At 42.8% G+C, this 21,065-nt stretch overlaps 1 long non-coding RNA gene across 2 annotated transcripts in view; it reads left to right on the top strand.

Annotated features, from left to right (window-relative positions):
* Positions 1-21,065, top strand: part of LOC137631579 (uncharacterized) — a 29,334-nt gene continuing 8,269 nt past the window's right edge. The window contains exons 1-3 of one of the 2 annotated variants that reach the window (XR_011041910.1): positions 1-100; positions 13,670-13,821; positions 20,483-20,611. This is a non-coding gene — a long non-coding RNA (uncharacterized lncRNA). Of the gene's footprint in view, positions 101-1,499; positions 1,565-13,669; positions 13,822-20,482; positions 20,612-21,065 lie in introns of those variants that run through there. The other variant, XR_011041911.1, reaches the window with a different exon arrangement.

Raw genomic sequence — 21,065 nt, forward strand, 5'->3', positions numbered from 1 at the left:
ATCAGGCCTCTTGAACCCTTTTTTCAAGAACACTAGAAGTGGATAGCAGTCTTAAATATTTGAAGTGCCATTTTGTGATTGGTTATTTTTCTTAATGCTGGTAAGTTTTCTTTATGGTAATTTTATGTTTTACTCGCGTTTGTGCTTTTGAGTATTTATTTGTGTACTTGTGTATTTAAAACTATCACAGACTGTGTCAAGGAAACTCGTGAACAATGGCTGAAAATGAAGCTAGTGTAGATTTAAAACTGTAAAATCTAGGGTATTATTGTACTGTTTTATAGGGTAAGCTATGGGAAAAACTTTTTTCTGTAGAAAGGGGTCCGTTCTCTTCGAAAATGACACTTATTAAAGTTTCGAAATTAATTTCATATGGCCAGCTTCCTCTTAAAAGATTAGGGTAAATACTTTTAATTTTTAACCAAACAGGAATTTTCTTTGACAAATTATAGCCTGCTGCTAGGCTTGGCGGTTTTGTACATGGCAAATTGTTGTAGTTATAAGAAACTGCGCATCGGTGGAATATTATAATGTTTCAATGTTATACGAATTATGTTGCTTCAGGGAAAATGGCGTTGAGTTTTGCGCATGTTTTTCGAGATCGTGTGGTATATTTTCTGTATTTTAATGCGTCAAGGTGGTTTTACTGTCGAACGGTTCGTTGAATGCGGTTCAATTAGAGGTGGTGACTGTGGTGTAAGTAGTTTGAACCTATGAACGGGATATTCGGTTGTCGAACACGCTCGTCGAACGGTTTGAAGTCTGTTCTTGCCTGACTTATGGACGGGGTTCATTGTCCACAAACCTTAAATGTGGCAGATTTCGTCGAACCGTTCGACAACCAGGGTCGTCGACAAAATGTGGTGTACAATCTTGAAGACTGCTGTCATGAGGGTGGTCAATTTAGTATTTGGCCTACACTTCGAATATGGCCTACGAAATTGTTTTAGTATGTGGCTTAACCTAACCCTTCTTTACCTTACCTAACAAGCCAGGTAGTCCACCTGCCAAGACCAGACTAAAGAAAAAGGTAGGCCACATACTAAACCGGCACCCGTATTTTCAGTTCAAGTTTGGAGTGGTGCAATATTAGTCATTACATTGAAACTTGCATAATTGAATAGATGTTTGCAAATACACTATTTTAAATCCCATCTACTAGTGTTGGGAACCTGTATTAACAAAGTCAGATTTTATAAAAAAATTACCAGTTTTGCACCTTTAGTCATGGCCCATCATGAGGCTCCTTCCACCTAGTGACCTGGAATAGGCAACATAATCAAACCTCTTATGTTGATATTAATAATAGGTTAGGGCAGAAACATGTTTGATATATTCAGTCCGATCATTGGAAATTTAATCCAATTCCATGTTTGAACAGTTGCTTGAGTGGAAAGCTAAATCTCTCCCCTTATTAAATTAATACACTTCAAGTTTTTATAATTGATAATTAACAGCAAAGTACTAGCCTACTGGGTTAACACGTATAGCGAAAGTATGAGTCGATAGCAGTCTTAAATTTTTGAAGTGCCTTTTCGTGATGGAGATGTATTTCTTAATGCTGGTAAGTTTTTTATGGTAATTTTATGCTTTATATTTTACTCGCGTTTGTGCTTTTGAGTATTAATTGCGGACTTGTGTATTTAAAACTATCAGACTTTGTGGCAAGGAAACTCGTGAACAATGACTGCAAATGAAGGTACAGTAGTGTAGATTTAAAACTGTAAAATCTAGGGTATTATTGTACTGTATTATAGGGTAATGTAAGCTAGGGGAAAAAATGCTTTTTCTATAGAAAAGTGTCCGTTCTCTTCAAAAATGACACGTATTAAAGTTTTTAAATTAATCTCATATGGCCAGCTTCCTCCTAAAAACTTATGGGGAAGTCTGTTGTTATTGTTGACTGTCTTATTTTTGCTCAAATGAGCCCTGTAACCACTATAATCCGCAGACAAACTAGTCCACTATGACGTCTTCCCGTTTGGCCAATCACAGTGTGACAATACATTTTCTTACCCATCACAGTGCGACAATACATTTTCTTACCCAGCCATTTTATATCGTTCCTAGACATCGAGGCCGTAGCAAGCACGTCATCTGATATTGCACAAGTTGAAATTCCATCTTCTTGTCCTGACTGTTTCCTAAGTTACAATGAAATTGCTCTTACTTATTCGGGGTTATATTGAAAAAAACTAGTGGATTTGTGCCAGACACAATTTAATATTACAAAATAAAAATTGTCCTGCATGTCAGGGAACCTTCGCAAAGGCTTCACGTTTTCCTCAAAACAGCAGCACATCTTCATCAACCAACAGGTTAAGGTAAGCTTCATTAATTTATGGAGTATATTATAATGGTGATAGTATAACGATATATACAGCAGTACCATCACTTTGGATTTGGTTTGATGGATGTGTTAGGTAGTGTCCTTAAGGGGGGGTCGCAGGGGGGGCGAAGCCCCCCCCCCCCTGGTAGGGGTACAGGGCTATTAGGCTAGGTTAGGTGGGTGTATTAGGTTCGGTGGTGCCCTGAAAATCACTGTGGTCTTAAGGGGGGGTCGCAGGGGGGGCGAAGCCCCCCCGGTAGGCCTAGGTAGGAGTACAGGCCCCCCCAGGGTAGGTTAGTGGGTTGTATTAGGTTCGGTAGTGCCCCGAAAAATCACTTTTCTCATCCTCCCCCCACCCAAAAACTCCGCTTCCCACTGGGGTCCCCCATAATTGTTGTAGTAGGTTTATGCTTACATTTTGTGTGTAAGAGTTAAGTCTTAGTTTCTTTTTTATTAATTTCCTCATGTTTCTATGCACTGTGCAGCAATAATCTGGTTGTTTTTTGCCGTTTTTCGTCGTTAATACTTGAAAAACGGGTGCGGCCTTCTCCTAGACATTTACCACTTATGGTAAATACTTTTCATTTTTAACCAAACAGGAATTTTCTTTGACAAATTAAAGCCTGCTGCTAGGTTTGGCATTTTTGTGCATGGCAAATGGTTGTAGTTATAAGAAATTGCGCATCGGTGGAATAAAATGTTACACGAATTACGTTGCTTCAGGAAAATTGGTGGTGAATTTTGCGCATGTTATTCCAGATCGCATGTGGGATATTTAATGTATTTTACTGCGTCAAGGTGGTTTTACTGTCGAACGGTTGGTGGAATGAGGTTCAACGAGAAGTGTTATAAGTGGTGGGAACCTGTAAACGGAATATTCGGTTGTCGAACACGCTCATTGAACGGTTCGAAGTCTGACTTGTGGACGGGGCTTCATTGTCCACAAACCTTATGGGGTAGCGTTAGTGGCAGGTTCTTCTTCGAACAGTTCGACAAGCAGGTTCGTCGACGAACTGTTCGATCCTGTAAACCTTGCTTTAGCTGGCATTTCAAGCCAATTAGGTTCATCTTTAGACTTGTCATGAGGGTGGTCAATCTATTTAGGCTATTTCGTATTTTGGTGCTGGTTTAGTATGTGCCCTACCTTTCGAATGTGGCCTACGAAATTGTTTTAGTACGTGGCATAACCTAACGTAACCTAAGAAGCCAGGTAGGCCACATGCTAAACCCGAATTTAAATGGTAGGCCACATGCTAAACATAAGGTGGGCCACATACTAAATAGAAAAATAAGGTAGGCCACATACGAAACTCAGAATAAAAAAGGTAGGCCACAAACTAAACCAGAATAAAAAAAGGTAGGCCACATACTAAACTGGCACCAGTATTTTATTCAGTTCAATTTTGGAATGGTGCAATATTAGTCATTACATTGAAACTTGAATAATTGAAGAGATCTTTGCAAATAAATTTTGAATCCCATATACTATTGGTGGAAACCTGTATTAACAGATTTTGATAAAAAATAAAATTTTTGTTGTTGTCAAGGCACATCATAGAAGGCTCATTCCACCTGGTGACCTGGTAGTTCATCAAGAAAGTTTCTTTTGCCTAAAGTTACTGGTCAATAAAACATTCGTGCATTTGACTTTATTTGAGGTACATGCAACGAATGTTTGAAGCTGAAAAAATAAATGTACGTAATTACACACTTGTAATGGTTATAAAATAAATTAGGCTACCATACCTGTGGTAGGCCATCCTGTTACATACATATATACATATAAATGACCTTCCTGTGGCATGCATGGATATGGGATATGCGTTGTCATATATTAATCTATGTATGTACACTGATGCGGGCTTATGTTTACTGACAGACCTGCTTAAAATTACTTATTGGGAGAATTGTAGAATGTGCGACTTTCATCTGGCTGCTATGTAGCCTGCAATTTAAATAAAACATAATGCCCCCTCTGGGCTCATAATAATGATGCACAGTCTTATACTATTACTTACAAATAAATCATGATATTCCTAAGATCATTGTAGTATAAGTTCCGGTAGCTGAGGCTTCCCTCGCGAATCTGTTTATATCAGTTTTCCTTTTGTGCCCCTAGGTGGAGCACATGCCGCCTGCCCGCCAGATTTGACCTGTCTTGACTCATTATTCCACATCCCTCCAGTTTTTCCGCTGAGAACCACTTATTCTGTGACATAATCCTTCAGGTACTCGGGGTCGTCTGCATCTGCGTGATCTGATTTTGCCTTGAGAGGGTGTTGTGCTTTGTGTTATGGGTGAATTTGGGCTGGGTTTTTCTCTGGTTGGTGACTTGGTTGGCTTGCATTTTGAAGCGTCGGACGTACTTGACTATGGTGGGCGACCTGACAGGTGTCTGATCTTCGGCTTTGGGTGGCGTCTCCGTGGGGTTCCCTTCTTGCTTTATGCCTGGTGGTGTGGGTGTTAGTGGTGTACGACGGTTGCCTTGCACAGGAGTTAAGTGCTCTCCATCGGGTGCGTGTGTGTGTGCAGAGCTGGCTAGAGTTGGTGGTCCAACCTTTGATAATTCTTGTACTGTATATGGCGAAGGAATTGGCGATTGCGCAGTTTTGATCGCCTGGACCAGTCTACTTTGACTAAGTATTGGTTATGTTGTCTTGTTTCCACGACGATACCTGTTCTGTCCCATTGCCCTCTGGCATTGCCTGCCTGATTCTGCAGCAGAACCCGGTCTCCTAGTTTCAGAGGCTGCAGCTGCTGGGTGTTGGGTGTCAGTTTGTCTACCTGCTTGGGTAATCGGTAGTGCAGGGCTTCCTCTTGGCGTTCCCATGTTGGGTCGACTGCTGGATTGGAGAAGACCTGCATCTCGGGCGCCACAGGTAGCAGATCCTTGAGGTTTCTTCAGATTATGATGTAGGATGGTGACATGCCAGGTTTCCTGGTGTGGTGTGTTCATGTATTGGAGTAGGCCTGCTGCTACAGCTTCAGTATCTAGGCTGCCTTACGTAACGGTGTGTGATGTCAGGAGGCGTTTCATGGACTTGACTGCTGCCTCCGCTCGCCCATTTGACTTGGGGAGGTACGCAGATGAGACAGTGACCGACTCCCCAGCGCTGTAGTAGGCTCTGGGTCTCCTTTGCAGAGAATTCAGGTCCCCCGACAGTGCTTAATTCCTGAGGCACTCCGAAGGTAGCGAAGTAGTGCAGGAGAGCTTTGCTGAAACCCCTGGGCCCTGCACCCAATGTCACAATGTAGGGCCAACCACTGAATCTGTCAACGATGACCAGGTAGCCAGTGCCATTCTTTTCGAAGAAATCCGCTGCAACGGCCTGAAATGGTTGGGTTGGGATGCTCGGTTGTGTCAGCGGCATAAGTGGTTGTTAGTGACATCCCCCAACATGCCTGGCAATTGTTCCTTGTGTTTTCGATGTCCTTGGTGAGTCCTTGCCAGAACACGGAACCCTGAGCTCTGTTTTGCATTTTATTGGTTCCTTGGTGGGCTGCGTGTAGGGCTCTCAATATCTGGCCCCGTAGTGCCGAGGGTATCGGGACTCGTCTATCCGTCATGATGACGCTATCCACTGTCGACAGCCTGTCCCGGTACTGCCAATATGGTTGTAGCTCTTCAGTTAGTTCGTCCCTTGTAGATGGAAACCAGTTTTCAATGAATGGTATCAGACTTTGCAGGCAGGGGTCCACAGCGGTGCTTCCTTTGACTCTCCCTTTGTCACAACTCCGATTGAGTCCGTTGTCGACCGTACCACTGCTATCACAGCAGCTTCCATGTCGTCTAGGTGATTGGGTGTCGAGCGAAGGCCATTTAAAGCCGTTATCACCTCCGATGGGTTTGGATGTGTATTGGGTAAAGGGTTCCTTGATGTGGCGTCTGCTACGGGTATGTCTTTTCCCAGCACGTGAATGATTTGGTATCTCCACCTTAGTGTTCGCTGCTCGAGTCGGAAGAGCCTTGGGTTCGTGATGTCTAGTTCTTTGTCCCCTAGAATTTTCACGAGTGGCTTGTGGTCTGTTGCTATTATCAAGTCTTTGCACCCCATGGTGAAGAATCGGCTGTCCTCTAGTGCCCATGCTACGGCCAGGACTTCCCCCTCAATTGGTGCATACCTCTTTTCTGCGTCCTTGAGAAATTGCGATCCTGCTAGGTTGGTCTTCCAGCCATCTGGGCAACATCCTGGTGTGAGGGCCTCGCATGTACAGTGTTTGACACAGCCAATACCCGATTCAGACTTTTGACCAATCTGGGTTAAGGCATGTTGGCTTGTCTGGGTTTAAGATCTCGACCCCCTTCTCGAGTTGCGTATAATTGCTGCCTTCAACCTCTCAAATGCGTTCTCGAGTTCCGGGCCCCACTGGAAGCGTATCTTTGGGCTGAGTAGGGGCCTGAATGGTTCCATTAAGTCAGTTGTTCTGCCAGAGTGATACCTGGTTTACTAGTCCGAACCATGCCCGAATGTCTGTGATGTTATTTGGTCATGGGAATGTTGCAATTGCGTTCAGGTATTTTGGAAAGGGTTTTAAATTCGTTTCTCCAACCTGGAATCCTGCAAAGTCCACCTCTGTAGATGAGAATTGGAACTTGGCTGGGTTGAGAATGACGCCGTTCCTTCCAACGAGTTCCAAGTAATTTATGACGCGCCACCAGTGTTCCTGTAAGTTAGAGTCCCACAGTAGGGTGTCGACGCATTTTGTCTTTCTTGGGACGTCCGCAATAATCGCATCATATCGTGTACGCATCCTGCGATGCGATAAAGCCCATGGGAGCGCGACGGTAGTGGAATAATCCCTGCTCAGTGAGGGAAGTTGTCTTGTGTATGTCCTCTTCGTGGATATCAATGGAGTGAAATAAGTTCCATGCGTCAGTGACTGTTTTGCATACACTAGGAGGTACTGCTCTGGCTTGCTTTATGGGTGGGATGGTGTGCTGCGTATCTCGAACGCAATGTCGATTTAGGGGCTTTAAGTCCAGTGCGGCGTGGTGTGCCATCTGATTTTTGTGAGAACCATGTGTAGCCAGGTCACTGGTGTGTTGGGTGGTAAGGGTTCAATCACACCCAGTGCTGTCTCTTTCCAGTTGGGCCGCCACCTCTTTTTGCCAGTGTACCGGTATGTTTGGGGTCTTTGTCACCATTGGTTCTGCCTGAGGGTCGATAGTCCGTATCTCCATGGGTGGTTCGGTCATTGTTGGCAGTGGCTGGTGTGGACACATGTTGAAGGATGAAGATGCATGTTGTCCCAGTAGCCACGCTTTCATGTTTTCGGTGAACTCTGCTGACGGTTTGAACAGCAGGTTGGCTGGTTGCCGGGGAGGTGGAGTGCGGCGTGGGCATCTGCATTCTGCGAGAATTGTTGCTGTGGGACTTCCCTTCGTTTAGGCATACTGTGACCCTGCCTGTGGCACCAATCCTGGGGAAATCATGGTCGATGATGCCAAGCTTCGTCATAGGTGCTTGGCTGATGTAAAACTTGTCAGTGTCCATGACATGCACCGTGGCAGTTGTTGTGATGTGCGCTCCTTGCTCATTCTTGCCTGATAGTATGAGGTGTATGGAGCCGAGCACATTGATTTCCTAGTTGTTGGCTGCAAAGATGCGTCTGTTAGGTGGCTTTTGTTGCTGTTGTAGACCCATATTCAGTAAGATTGGCAGCCCCATCAGGCACGTCTGAGCCCCGGAGTCCGCGACTGCCATAATGGATGAGGATTTGCTCGCATCTTTTGGTTGTAAGCAGCAGAGTTCACCAATATGCGGATGGGTATCATTGGGTGAGATAAAACTTCGTTTGAGGCGTTCATCCCTGACGCGTACAGTATACTGTTGTTGTCCGCTTCTGTGTCCTCTTGCGTGCGATAGAATAACGTCACTGCTTTAGTACCTACCGATAATTGCCCCGGCTTCCGTTGCCGTTGGACATTTACCCTCCAGCATACTAGGCACGACTTGAACTTTTTTTTTTTTTTTTTTTTTTTTTTTTCCTCTCACTTTTCCGAACTTTGGAATGAGGCGTCCGCACTGGCAACGAAACTTTTGTCTTGGTGTCTTGTTAGTCGCCCTTTTTCGATGTGGTTGGGGGGGGGTGTGTTCGTTGTCATTTTCGCTTGTTTTCTATACCTTCTGGCTGATACTGATGGGTTTGCACTTAACATGGCCTGGCCAGCTGTTTCCTTGCTGTCGATGAGAGTTACCGTTTCACTTGGTGTCTTGTTATCGACCTCTGGGGTTCCCAACACATCTTTTAATTTCTTCATCTGCGTGACCGTTTACCAGGATCAACTTCACAATCTCCTGTGTAGTCGCATGTAATAGTCTCTGTGCAAGTGTTGGACTTGCAGGCGCTGGTGACGATCCACTGACACACATTGGCCACCCGTGCAACCTTGCCACATATTGCCTTAAAGGTTCATCAGGGGCCTGAGTGGTTTGTAGTGTCTTCCTCCGTACGCTTAAGGCCACACTCAGTACTGCCAGACATTTTATTGCCGCTAGTACGTCCACCTCTGTCTTTGTTGCGATAGCGGGGTCCTCTCTGAATAGGGCAGCTTCAAGTTTTGGTTCACAACATGCGAGCAGGTGAGTTGTCTGGTTAGGTGCTGAAGCCGCTCCATTGCGAAAGATTTCCTAGTGCCTTGTGAAAGCGCCCCAGTCATCTTCGCTGATGCCTTGTTTCAGTAATGGGCGGTTAATTTTGGGGGGTTTCTGGCGTAACAAGTTTTCGTCATGCTTGTTGTTCTGATGTAATTGTATCAGTGCTATGCACATTGTCATATCATCCGCCTGCTTCACCTCCGTGCACCCAGAAGCCTCACACCTCAATGACGTGGCCATGTTTGTATGTCCTGCGCTTTTGTCTATAATATTTCTTCAAACATGGTTAGTAAGACATTCGTGCAACGAATGTTTGAAGCTGAAAAAATAAATGTACGTAATTACACACTTGTAATGGTTATGAAATAGATTAGGATACCATACCTGTGATGAGCCATCCTGCTACATACATGTATATACAGTACATATAAATGACCTTCCTGTGGCATGCATGGATATGGGATATGCACTGTCATATATATTATTCTATGTATGTACACTGTGATGCGTGCTTATATTTACTGCCAGACCTGCTTAAAATTACTCATTGGGAGAATTGTAAAATATGCCCATGATTGGCCTATCCAAATGTGACTCATCTGGCTGCTATGTAGCCTGCAATATGAATTGAACACAATGCCCCCTCTGGGCTCATAATAATGATGCACTGACTTGTACTATTAGTTACAAATAATTCGAGATAATATCCCTAAGATCATTGTAGTATAAGTTCCGGTAGCTGAGGCTTCCCTCGCGAATCTGTTTATATCAGTTTTCCTTTTGTGCCCCTAGGTGGCACACATGCCGCTTGCCGCCAGATTTGACCTGTCCTAACTCATTATTCCACAGTTACTGGTTCTAACAGTAGCCCAGCATTTTAAACCTTTATTAATTTTCAGTATTGGAATATGCAATATAATCATAGCTCTTATTTGGTAATGTTAATAGAAGGTTAGGGCAGAAATATGCTTGATACATTGTGTGATCATTAGAAATATAATCCCATTCCATGTTTGAACAGATGCTTGAGTGGGAAGGTACATCTCGCCCCTTTTCAAGTGAATTCACTTCGTTTGTATAATTGATAATTAACACTAAAATACCAGCCTACTGGGTTGATGCGTATGGCGAAACAAATTTGCTTGCCTAAACATAGCAGTGAGATGTTTTAATTACAAGCAAAGCTAGTGTATGACAGCAAGAAGTTACTAAATCATTAGCTTAATTGATGTTATAGAACACAGGGAAATTTTTAATATAGAAATTTGGTTATTGAAAAAGGTTTTCTTTGAAAATTACCCTTATTTTCGTTGAAAATAGTCTTAAAGATGTATCCTAAAATAGGTTTAGATACTTCAATTACTGTACTAGTGAAACTGAAATTTGCGATCAATGGACGAGCACTGGTTATTTTGGTACTTTTGTTTAATGGTGTCTGGGGCATAACTTGCATATCTGTCGATTAAAAAAAAAAAAATTCTGGGAGACTGATGTAGTTACTGCAGTAACTGCGCATGTGTTGCTTGCGTTCACTTTGGCCAGCTTTTCAGTTTTTTGAATGACTTAATCGTTACCTGGCTTTTTTAACCAATTAAGTGTTTTCCAAATATTTGCTACCTGGATGTTGAACAGCCATTTTTTTCCACCCTTCCCTTCAGTTTGAGTTAAACCACCATCACATAAAGAAGTCTTCACGAGGGAACATAAGGGAAGTAAAATCTATTTTGAAATTGTTTAATTTCAGCTGTCGGTAATTAGGATGGAAACGCGCTCTTTAATGTACTGTCTAGCTAATGTTACCCATGGAAAAGTAAAATAAATCTTATAATGCAAGCACAGCTCAACATTGCTGCCTGCCAGAACATAGAGCTGCATTGTTTATTTTTTCTGAGCGAAGCGAGCTCATGGCGCAGCAAAAACCATTAGGACGTTGAAGTGAATCCTAGGTAATAGATGCTTTTGATTTTCATCCACTTACATGAACAATATTTTTTCGAACTAGTTATCTAGAGTTGATTTTGCATTCCTGACCATTATTATTGCTCCAAATAACTGTTTTTGGAATTTCCCCACCCAAAAAAACCCATTTCCCATTGGGGTCCCCCCATAAGTCTTCATATAAGGGGGTCCAGAAACTAAACGGTTGGTTAGCCCCCCAATTATGAGGAGAAAAGCATAAAAAAGATAAGTAGGAAAAATATATGGTTCATGTATTCGGCTAGAAATTAAAGTATCGTATAATTATCTTAATATATCCTACAATGATGGAGAAACTAACATTTTCTTCTATACGTTATTCTCTGGGGGACACAATGAATCCACAAAAAATTGCACATATGGTGGTCCTCTTCCCCTGAAATATTTTTCCCCTTGTGTTTGTACTTTACAAGTTGGACGCATTTGCTCCCGTTTGTGCATATCTTGCTGCATGATAACGACTATACTTCCTGCTCACAAGCCATCTTTCCACTTTATCTACCAATGGAACTACAGTACTCCTTTTCGTTGATTCAAAAGTAGCTGTTCCTCCTTCCTTCCCCTATCTTATCACAGGTTACCATATTTGGCCATGAACCTAAGTCTAATGGCTGCCATTATGGCTATTTCGATGCTATAAGTTTCATCACGAATATCACGGTACTCTTGAATGTCCAGAATGTATTAAAAGCTAATTATTCCCCAAAAGTTAGTGTCTGAAGTGCAATTCTGCTAACGATTTATTTGAAATTTCATCATAATGTAAGGATTTAATTGATTTACTTTAAAGTTTGTTACCCAAGAATGGGGTCCGGGGCCTGCACCTGCTAGGTCTGTGCCCTGGGAGCTACTAGGTTAGGTTAGGAGGGTTTGTTAGGTTCTGTGGCCTTTTAAACATTTCTAAAGTGCTAATCATGTTTAGTCCTGTTTTCGCACACCCAAAGTCTAGGTTCCCACATGTCTGTTGGGAAGGGAGGTTCGTAACGGTAGAACGGCTTATTTGCAGTGGTAATAGGCAGGATCGTTGAAAGCGCACTATTTACTGTATTAGCAGTTTTTCCTATTGAAACTGTTGTCCCTTGTTTTATAATTTTACTGCTCAATTAAGAAAGGTCTTTTTAAGGAGATGGAACTGTACTACGAACTAATCCATAGAAAATGGGCTGGAAACTGCCATTTTGTCAGACGCTGGCAAATTAAAACTGCAGTGTTTTAAGTTTAATTCATTACTGTCAGTTTTGATTACGGTAATTCTTTTTATTACAATGACTTTGACTAATGGTAACAGATTAAAGATATAAATTATGGGGTCTTTCTTTGGAAGCAACCCAAATCCAATTTCTAAAATAACACATTTTGTGATGTATTTTCAATAAATCTGGCTTTATTACCACCCTTTCCCACCCTACAAGCTTGGGACTCAAGTTGGGAATTGGGGATTTAGGGTGGGGAAATATTAAGAACTAGTGTTGCAGCAGTAGTAGTGAGAAATGGATGATAAACACAACCATTTATACAAAACTTATAATCTGTAATTGACATAAAATTATCTGACTATTCATCCCTAAGTTTTTGCCCCATCATGGTTCGCTTTGCTCGCAATTACACACAATCTCGCTATTATGTTCTGGCAAGCATATGTTGAGCTGCACTCGCAAGCCCTGTGGATCATTATTTTAGGGATATTTTTTACTTTATCACAAGCAACCATATACAATGAACGTAGAGCCATTTAATCATAATTGCTCATGGATGAAATTACAATAAATTTCAAAATAGATTGCACTTCCCGTTTGGTCTTTAATCACTACATAGTGATCACACCTAAAGATGTTCCTGTTGTAGTTGATCCTACAAATAGCTCTACAGCACTTTTTTTAAAGAATTAAATTAGTATATTCAACCACTAGTCATATACTACGACTAGAAAAATAAAATTTGCCATAACTAACATTGCACTGCGCACAATCCGTAGGAATTGGGCTTTTCTTAGAATTCATGCCAGTACAGTAAGTGAGAAATGGTGAAATATTTTTAATCTATTAAACCCACAGATGACAGATTGGGGAAATGCTGAGAATAGTTTTTTGAACTTGCAGATTTCATAAATTGTACACGGCTGCTGATTTTATAGCATGTAAAACTTGGTAGATTATCATAAGATAGTGAAGTTTTGTCAAGTACATGAAGTAGAATCTATCTTGAATTGAAGTATTAAATTTAAAGCTTTCATTCAATCCTAGTTGACAAACTAAGACCAAGCAATTAAACTATCTATACTTTAGTCTTTATCTTTGAATTAGATGAATTGAATAAGCAGAGACATGTCAGTCAAGAATTTGTTACTGAATATAAGGTGTACTCTTAATTAGTGTTTTGCCTGAGTATTCTCTGTATGGAATAATGTAGCAAGATACCCAATAAGCCATCAGACATAATGTGAAATTTTAGCCTCAATATTGTAAGAAAATTATAATGCAATAAATTTACATACATTATAAGTTTAAATCTGCTTTAGAATTTCAAAATAAAGGGTGTGTTGTAGATTGCCAGGCCCTTCTAACCAGACACTTTTACGATATTGGAGGGGTAAAGGTTCAATAAAGGGAAGAAAGGTGGTAGTAATATTTCTTGGCAGTTATTGTACTAAAATACATAAGTACTGTAACTTGTATACTTTTATATCACTACTGCAATGTATAAAATTTCTGGAAATCATAAAATTGAAGCTTCAAGTGTTAATGTGCTAATTTTTTTCTTTTAGATTTATGCTGATGAAATGCCAAAGGTGAAATATCTAGAGTATCTCGGGACAATGGAAGATAATGGGTGAAGTCTGAAGGCTAAAAGTCATATTTCATGGAGTTTGTCTTGAACGGGGGACCAGTTATCTCGTATACTGATTAACTGACAAAGGTAAGACTGAAATGTATTATAAAAAATTAACCAAGGGAAATGACAAATTTGTTTACATTGATCAATAATTAGAATTAAATCTAAGTGTCATGTTGGTAAATTTCTAACTATTATGCCATTATTTAAACTAATTCCCAAACAGATTTTCTAATGAAAAATAATGTTGAATCTGACGTTGATTCACCAGTACCTTGAAATTAAGTGTTAATTTTTAAACATTTAACTTGGCCGTTGGATATATATATAGCTAACGTCTGACGTCCGGCAGAAAATTCAAAACTCGCAGGCAATCGAAGATTGGGTAGCTAGGTGTACTACTAGCGCCACCACTCGCCAGGATACTGGAACCATTCCTCAAGTCCTCAGTTCTTCTTTGCCGCTGTGGCGATAACATTGGAATTTACTTGCTCGCACATAACCTCCTGTTTTCTACAGCTTTGGTGAAGTACTTGTTTTTTGGTTAATGGCTTTCGCTTGGTTGGTTTTTCTTACGACTTTTCTTAAACTCTTTTTGATATGACTATTTTTTACCCTTGCTTATTTGATCTCTTTGGATATTCCAAAATGGCTGACCCTTCCCCTGTGTATAGGAAATGTGTTAAAGGCTGTAAGACCCGCCTTCCTAAGGCCTCTATCGACCCCCACTCAATTTGTAACAAGCGTAGAGGTAAAATATGTCGGTTTGGGGATCGATGTGACGAGTGTAATTTTATCTGATACAGAGTGACTTGAATATGAGCAGTACACTCGTAAGTTAGAGAGAGATTGAGAAGAGCTTTTCTCGAATTTTCCTCTCCCCATGTCCCTGAACCTTTTCCTTCCCCTGTAGTGGTAGTTCATGAACCCCCTACTTCACTAACGAGCCTTCAGTGATGGACATGATCAAGGCGATTAATGCTCTTGGTGCCAAGGTGAGTCGCTTGCTATGAATAGGAATCAGCTCATGTTAGATGTTAAATTGTTATAAAGTGCCAGTGTTAGTGATAAAAGTGTGAAAAATGTGTTCAGTGTTGCGGAGGGCACGTCTGTTTGTACTTGCCGTTCACCCAGTCCTAGACCTCTTTCAAGCTCCCCAACCCCTGGGAGAAGGAATGTCAAACAACGAAAGGGAACGATAGGTTTTAATCCAAGAACAGACGTCCCCTCACGAGTTGCGGTTGACGTTGCTCGTCACGATCGCCCTTATCTTGGGAGAGGTGAGACTTAAGTTCTCCTCATCCTCTGAAGACGTTAACGTCGGTAAGAAATCCTGGCGTCAGGATTCCAGACCTCTCAAGAGGAAGTTGGTCCCTTCAGACCAAAGTCAACATCCTGGCTGCAGTCATTGGAGCAGTCCAGAACGTCTGCCTTCATCGGATGAAGGTACTCCTGCCAAACGTTCCCTTATAACGTCTGGTATGATTGCTCCGGAGACCCCTTTACAGGGTCACGGTTCTGTGGCTTCGTCTGGATGTTCCAGTGCTGCTGCTCCTGTTGTCATCACTGACGTTGCGGAACGGACGTTACCGAAGTCACGCCCTGACACACTTGTGACGGACCCTAATTTTAGCATGCTGCAGGACATGCAGGTTGAAACTGTCCTCATTCATGCAGTCTTACTGTCCAGCCCATGAACGACAGGAACCCTCGCTTGCGGAGCGTCACGGTTCTTTTAAGCGTGACACTTCTCACCATGCTTCCAAGCGCGTAGTTTCATGTCAAGCTGACGTGACCCCCAGTATTCAGCATGCTGTCAAACGTGACGCCGATCGTCAGCTTCGATGTGATGTTGAACGTCAGTCGATGCAGTCCCGACGTGACGTCGACCTTCCTCCTCTTCCTGCTACCCATCGGTAGGTTGATGCAAGCTGTCAAGCTATTCCACACAGTTTCCGATACCTTGTTGATTCTCCACCTTGCATATACGTCGAGCTTCCGGATGAAGTTTTTTCTGAGGAGGAAGCGGATGATCCCCTTTCCACAGCTGTACCTTGTCAGAAGAAGAGGAACCTAGATCCGCTCAACAGTCCTTGGATTTTAAAATGATCATGACTGTTTTTAAGGAAGTTTTTCCTTCGCATTTTGTGCCTGCTGCTCCACGCTCTCCTTCAGAATTCACCTTGGGGACGGCTACAACAGCTTCCGTTTACTAAGTTGGTGCTCTCTCGGTCGTCTAAAAGAGCTTTGCGTTTGCTGGGAGAATGGTTGCAGTCCAAAAGAAGTCTTGGCAAGTCAACCTTAGCCTTCCCTCCAGCTAAACTTGCTTCTCGTTCGAGCGTCCGGTATGACAGGAGAAGTTCTTGGCTTGGGAGTACCTGCCTCTGCCCAGGGGGGCTTCTCAAGCCTGGTACTCTCTCCTAGTCGTCTGGCCATGAGACGCTTTAAAGTTTTATGGACAACCTCGGAACTCGACCATCTGCTCAAGGGCATCTTCTGTGCCTTTGAAGTGTTCAACTTTCTTGACTGGTCATTGGGAGCCTTTAGCAAGAAAGTGTCTTGTTTTTAATAATGTCTATGGTTCAGATTATGTCCTGCATGGACAAAGCTGTAAGGGATGGATCTAATGAGCTGGCTTCTTTTTACGGCGGGTGTTCTTAAGAAGAAACGTTGTGCTCTCTCTTGGCTACGGGAGTTACTCCTTGTCAGAAGTCGGAGCTTCTGTATGCACCACTTTCTCGTTCGCTTTTTCCCCCCCAAAATCTTGTGAATGAAATAGCTTCATTGCTACCCTTGGACACCCATGACCTGGTTTCTAAAACTGCTCGCAAGGTGTTGCCTTCGTCGTTTACAAGCAGCAAACCGAAGGTGGATACCCCTGCATCTAGGTTCAGTCCTCCTTTTCGTGGTAGAGCCTCCAGCAGAGGCAACTCTCGCTCTGATGGAAGACGAGGTAAAAGGAGGGGAGCTAGATAAAGTCGTGGCAGTCTGACTGCTCACAACTTCAGACAGCAGTAGGGGCCAGATTAAAGAACTTCTGGCAGGCTTGGGAGAGAAGAGGAGCAGACCAATGGTCTGTCCTCTTGTTGAAGGAGGGGCACAAAATTCCCTTTGTAAAGAAACCCCCTCTAGTCCAAGAGCCGATAGATCTCTCTCCCAGATACCGAGAGAACGCAAGAAGACAAGCTTTGCACCTACATGTGTCCCTATAGCTAAAAAAGGGGGCTGTGGAGAAGGTGCTTAAACCAGCAGTCTCCAGGCTTTTACAACCGCCTCTTCCAAGTTCCAGAGGTTGGAGACCAGTGCTGGATGTGAGCGCTCTCAACGCGTTCATTCTGAAATCGAAGTTTACAATGGAGACTTCCAAGTCTGTTCTTGCAGCAGTAAGGGAAGGCGACTGGATGGTCTCGCTAGATCTCCAAGACGCATACTTCCATATCCCTATCCTTCCGAGCTTCCAACACTATCTAAGATTTGTATATGGGAAGGAAGTGTTACAATTTCGAGCTCTCTGCTTCGGTCTCGGCACCGCTCGTCTTGTGTTTACGAAGCTCATGCGGAACGTGGCGAGCTTCCTGCATTCGACAGGTATCAGAGCCTCCCTATACCTAGACGACTGGTTACTCAGGGCGTTGTCCTTCGATCGCTGTCTGAAGGATCTGATTGACTTGGGCCTAGCGAAGGAGTTGGGTCTCCTAGTCAACAAGAAGTCTCAACAGACCCCATCTCAAACTATTCTCTATTTGGGGATGGAGATACGGAGTCTAGTTTTTCGGGCTTTTCCATCGCGCACAAGACTAGAGCAAGCTCTATTAAAGATTCGTCTTTACCGGAGGAAGAGCATTTGTTCTGTAAGGATGTGGATGAGTCTGCTGGGAACACTCGTCACTGGAGTAGTTTTTCCCTAGGAAGGCTCAATCTTCGCCCTCTCCAGTTTCACTTCAACCAGCATTGGAACAAGAAGGGCTTAGAAGCAGTGACCATTCCACTTCCAGAGACGGTCAAGATTTACATGAAATGGTAGTACGACAATCTCAGACTTCAGGAGGGCCTCTCTCATGCACACAAGAACCCAGACCATATATTGTGCTCAGACGCCTCGGACTCGGGGTGGGGAGCAACACTAGACAAACTAGATTGCTCGGGCCTATGGACCAAAGACCAGGAAAAGCTTCACATCAACCAGAAGGAGCTTCTGGCAGTTCTTTTGGCCTTTCAAAGTTTCGAAAGACTGATCCGAAACAAGGTAGTGCAAGTAAACGCAGACAACACCATAGCGTTAGCCTACATCTCCAAACAAGGTGGGACCCACTCGCAGTCCCTTTACTTAACTGCAAGGGAACTTCTGGTTTGGTCGAAGGAGAGAGAAATCACCTTACTAACAAGGTTCATTCTGGGAGAAAGGAATGTGATGGTAGACTGCCTCAGCAGAAGAGGCAAAGTCATTCCCACAGAATGGACTGTGCATCAGGAGGTTTGCGAAAAACTATGGCGGATATGGGAACATCCGTCCATAGACCTGTTCGCAACCTCGAGAACAGAGAGGCTTCCAACTTACTGCTCTCCAGTTCCAGATCCAGAGGCGGCCCACATCGATGCGTTCTTTCTGGGCTGGTCTCGCCTGGAAGTGTGTGCGTTTCCCCCCTTCAAAATCCTTTACTGAGTCCTACAGAAGTTCGCCTCATGAAGGGATCAAGTTGACGTTGGTTGCTCCCCTCTGGCTATCAAGAGAATGGTTCACCGAGGTACATCAATGGGTGGTGGACATACCAAGAAGCCTGCCAATGCAGTTAGATCTTCTCCAGCAACCGCACATGTAAAGGTTCCATCAAAACCTCCACGCTCTTCGTCTAACTGCCTTCAGACCATCGAGAGAGAGTAGAGCACAAGGGTTTTTGAAGGAGGCAGCTAGAGCGGTTGCCAGAGCAAGGAGATCCTCCACCATCAGGATCTACCAGTCCAAATGGGAGGTATTTCGAGATAATGCAAAGTCACCTCTATTTCCTCGTCCTATACCTCTATAGCCCGAATCGCTGACTTCCTGCTACACCTTAGGAATGAACGTAACTTTTCTTCCTCTACCATTAAAGGTTACAGGAGCATGTTGCCTGCGGTGTTCAGGCACAGGAACATAGACCTCTCTAACAATAAAGACCTTCAAGACCACCTCAAGTCTTTCGAGACTTCCAAGGAGCATCGGATAGTGACTTCAGCTTGGAAACTGGATGTTCTGAAATTTCTTATGTCTGAGAAATTTGAACCTTTGCACTTAGCCTCTTCTAAAGATCTCACCTTAAAGACACTTTTTCTAGTGAGTCTTGCTACTGCAAAGAGTTGGTGAGGTTCATGCCTTCAGTAAGATCGTCGGCTTCTGTACTGGTAAGGCAGTATGCTCCTTGCAACTTGGTTTCTTGGCCAAGAATGAGCGACCTTCCCATCCATGGGCGAAATCTTTTGAGATTCCCAACCTGTCAGATGTGGTTGGTGACGAGATAGAGAAGGTCCTGTGCCTTGTGAGAGCACTTAAATTTTACCTAGACAGAACCAAAAATTTACGAGGCGAGTCTGAGGCCTTATGGTGTTCGGTCAAGAAGCCCTCCTTACCGATGTCAAAGAATCCTTATCGTATTTTGTCAGGTTCTTGATTAGAGAGGCTCACACCACTGCGGTGAGGCTGACTTTAGATTGCTGAAAGTAAAGACACATGAAGTCAGAGCTGTGGCAACTTCAGTGGCTTTCAAGCAAAATCAATCCCTACGAAGCATTATGGACGCAACCTTCTTGAGAAGTAAATCTGTGTTGTCTTCACATTATTTAAAGAATGTCCAGACTCCTTACGAGGACTGCTACACTTTGGGACCATTCGTAGCAGCGAGTGCAGTAGTGGGTGAAGGTTCTACCACTACATTCCCCTAATCCTAATACCTTTTTTCTTCTCTTGAAACTATTGTCTTTTTGGTTATGTGGAGACTGGGACAGTCTTCCGCAATCTTTTGATTTTAGCGGGTGGTCAAAGTCATTTCTTGAGAGCGCCCAGATCAAGGATATTGGTTGAGGTCCTGTCATAGGGGTGGTCACCCCAGATATGACAGCTCCTAGAAGTCTTTCAGCCCCCTGAGTGGATCGCTGGGCTTCATAAGGATAGTGGACTAATGAGGCAGAGAATCATAAGTCAGCTTCCTTATCAGGTACGAACCCTTAAGTTTGTTTTTATCAAAACTCGAGTTATATTCCTATGTTGTTTACTGCTGGTCTCTTACCCTCCACCAAGGGTATCAATCAGCTATATATATATATCCACCAGCTAAGTTGAATGTTTAAAAATATTTTCATATTAAGATAAATTTTTTAATATACATACCCGGTGGATATTTATAATAAAACTCCCTACCTTCCGCCCCTCTAGAGGCCTATGGGCAGAGAAGACCTGAGGACTTGAGGAATGGTTCCAGTATCCTGGCGAGTGGTGGCGCTAGTAGTACACCCAGCTACCCAATCTTCGATTGCCTGCGAGTTTTGAATTTTCTGCCGGACGTCAGAGACGTTAGCTATATGTATATCCACTGGGCAAGTATGTTGAAAAATTTATTTTAATATGAAAATGTTATTTTTTAATTATTGCAAAGCAAATATGTTGACCTCATTCCTGATTCCTGATACTTTTACAATCAGACTTAATTTGATTTTACAATATTAAAACTGCAGCTGTAGAAATTCAGGTTGTAATAATGATTAATCATTTCAGCCAGTCTGATAAATTCTGTTGGTGAACGTATGAAGAAAGCTGACCTGAATTACAATGGCTTTATTTGGATTTTGAGACTTGGAGCAACAAATTTTATATTTGGAGTTTAACTCATCAGGTTCTGGTCAGGTAGGTGCTGGTCTGTCTAAATTTTCACTTTTAAGAACTTGAAAACTTTAGCATTCGTAAAACTCAGAGCGTGATCATGAGGGAGACTTTATCCTGAAGTATAGAATACTGAAGACCAATGGGAAGGATTTATATGAAACGGAATTAGTACTGTACTGCATTTCAATCTCTAAATATTTTATAGCAGCACTTTTTTCTTACTCTTTAGCAACTATATTTTATTTTGGATAGCTGTGAAATTCCAGACTAGATCTCGAGGAGGACCTGATTCAGAGGTAACCGAGAAAGATATTAGTCTGAATCATCCACGTTCCACTTTCTTAAAGGTTGAAGTATTTTTACTGTTAAAGACACGACCTCTACTATCATTGTGTATGGCAATCTTTGGTTAAATCATATTAGTTCCTGCAATGTGCACCAATAATCACAATAAATATTCTGACTTGGGAAAGGG

The sequence above is a fragment of the Palaemon carinicauda genome, chromosome 40, assembly GCF_036898095.1.
Source record: "Palaemon carinicauda isolate YSFRI2023 chromosome 40, ASM3689809v2, whole genome shotgun sequence".
NCBI lineage: Eukaryota > Metazoa > Arthropoda > Malacostraca > Decapoda > Palaemonidae > Palaemon > Palaemon carinicauda.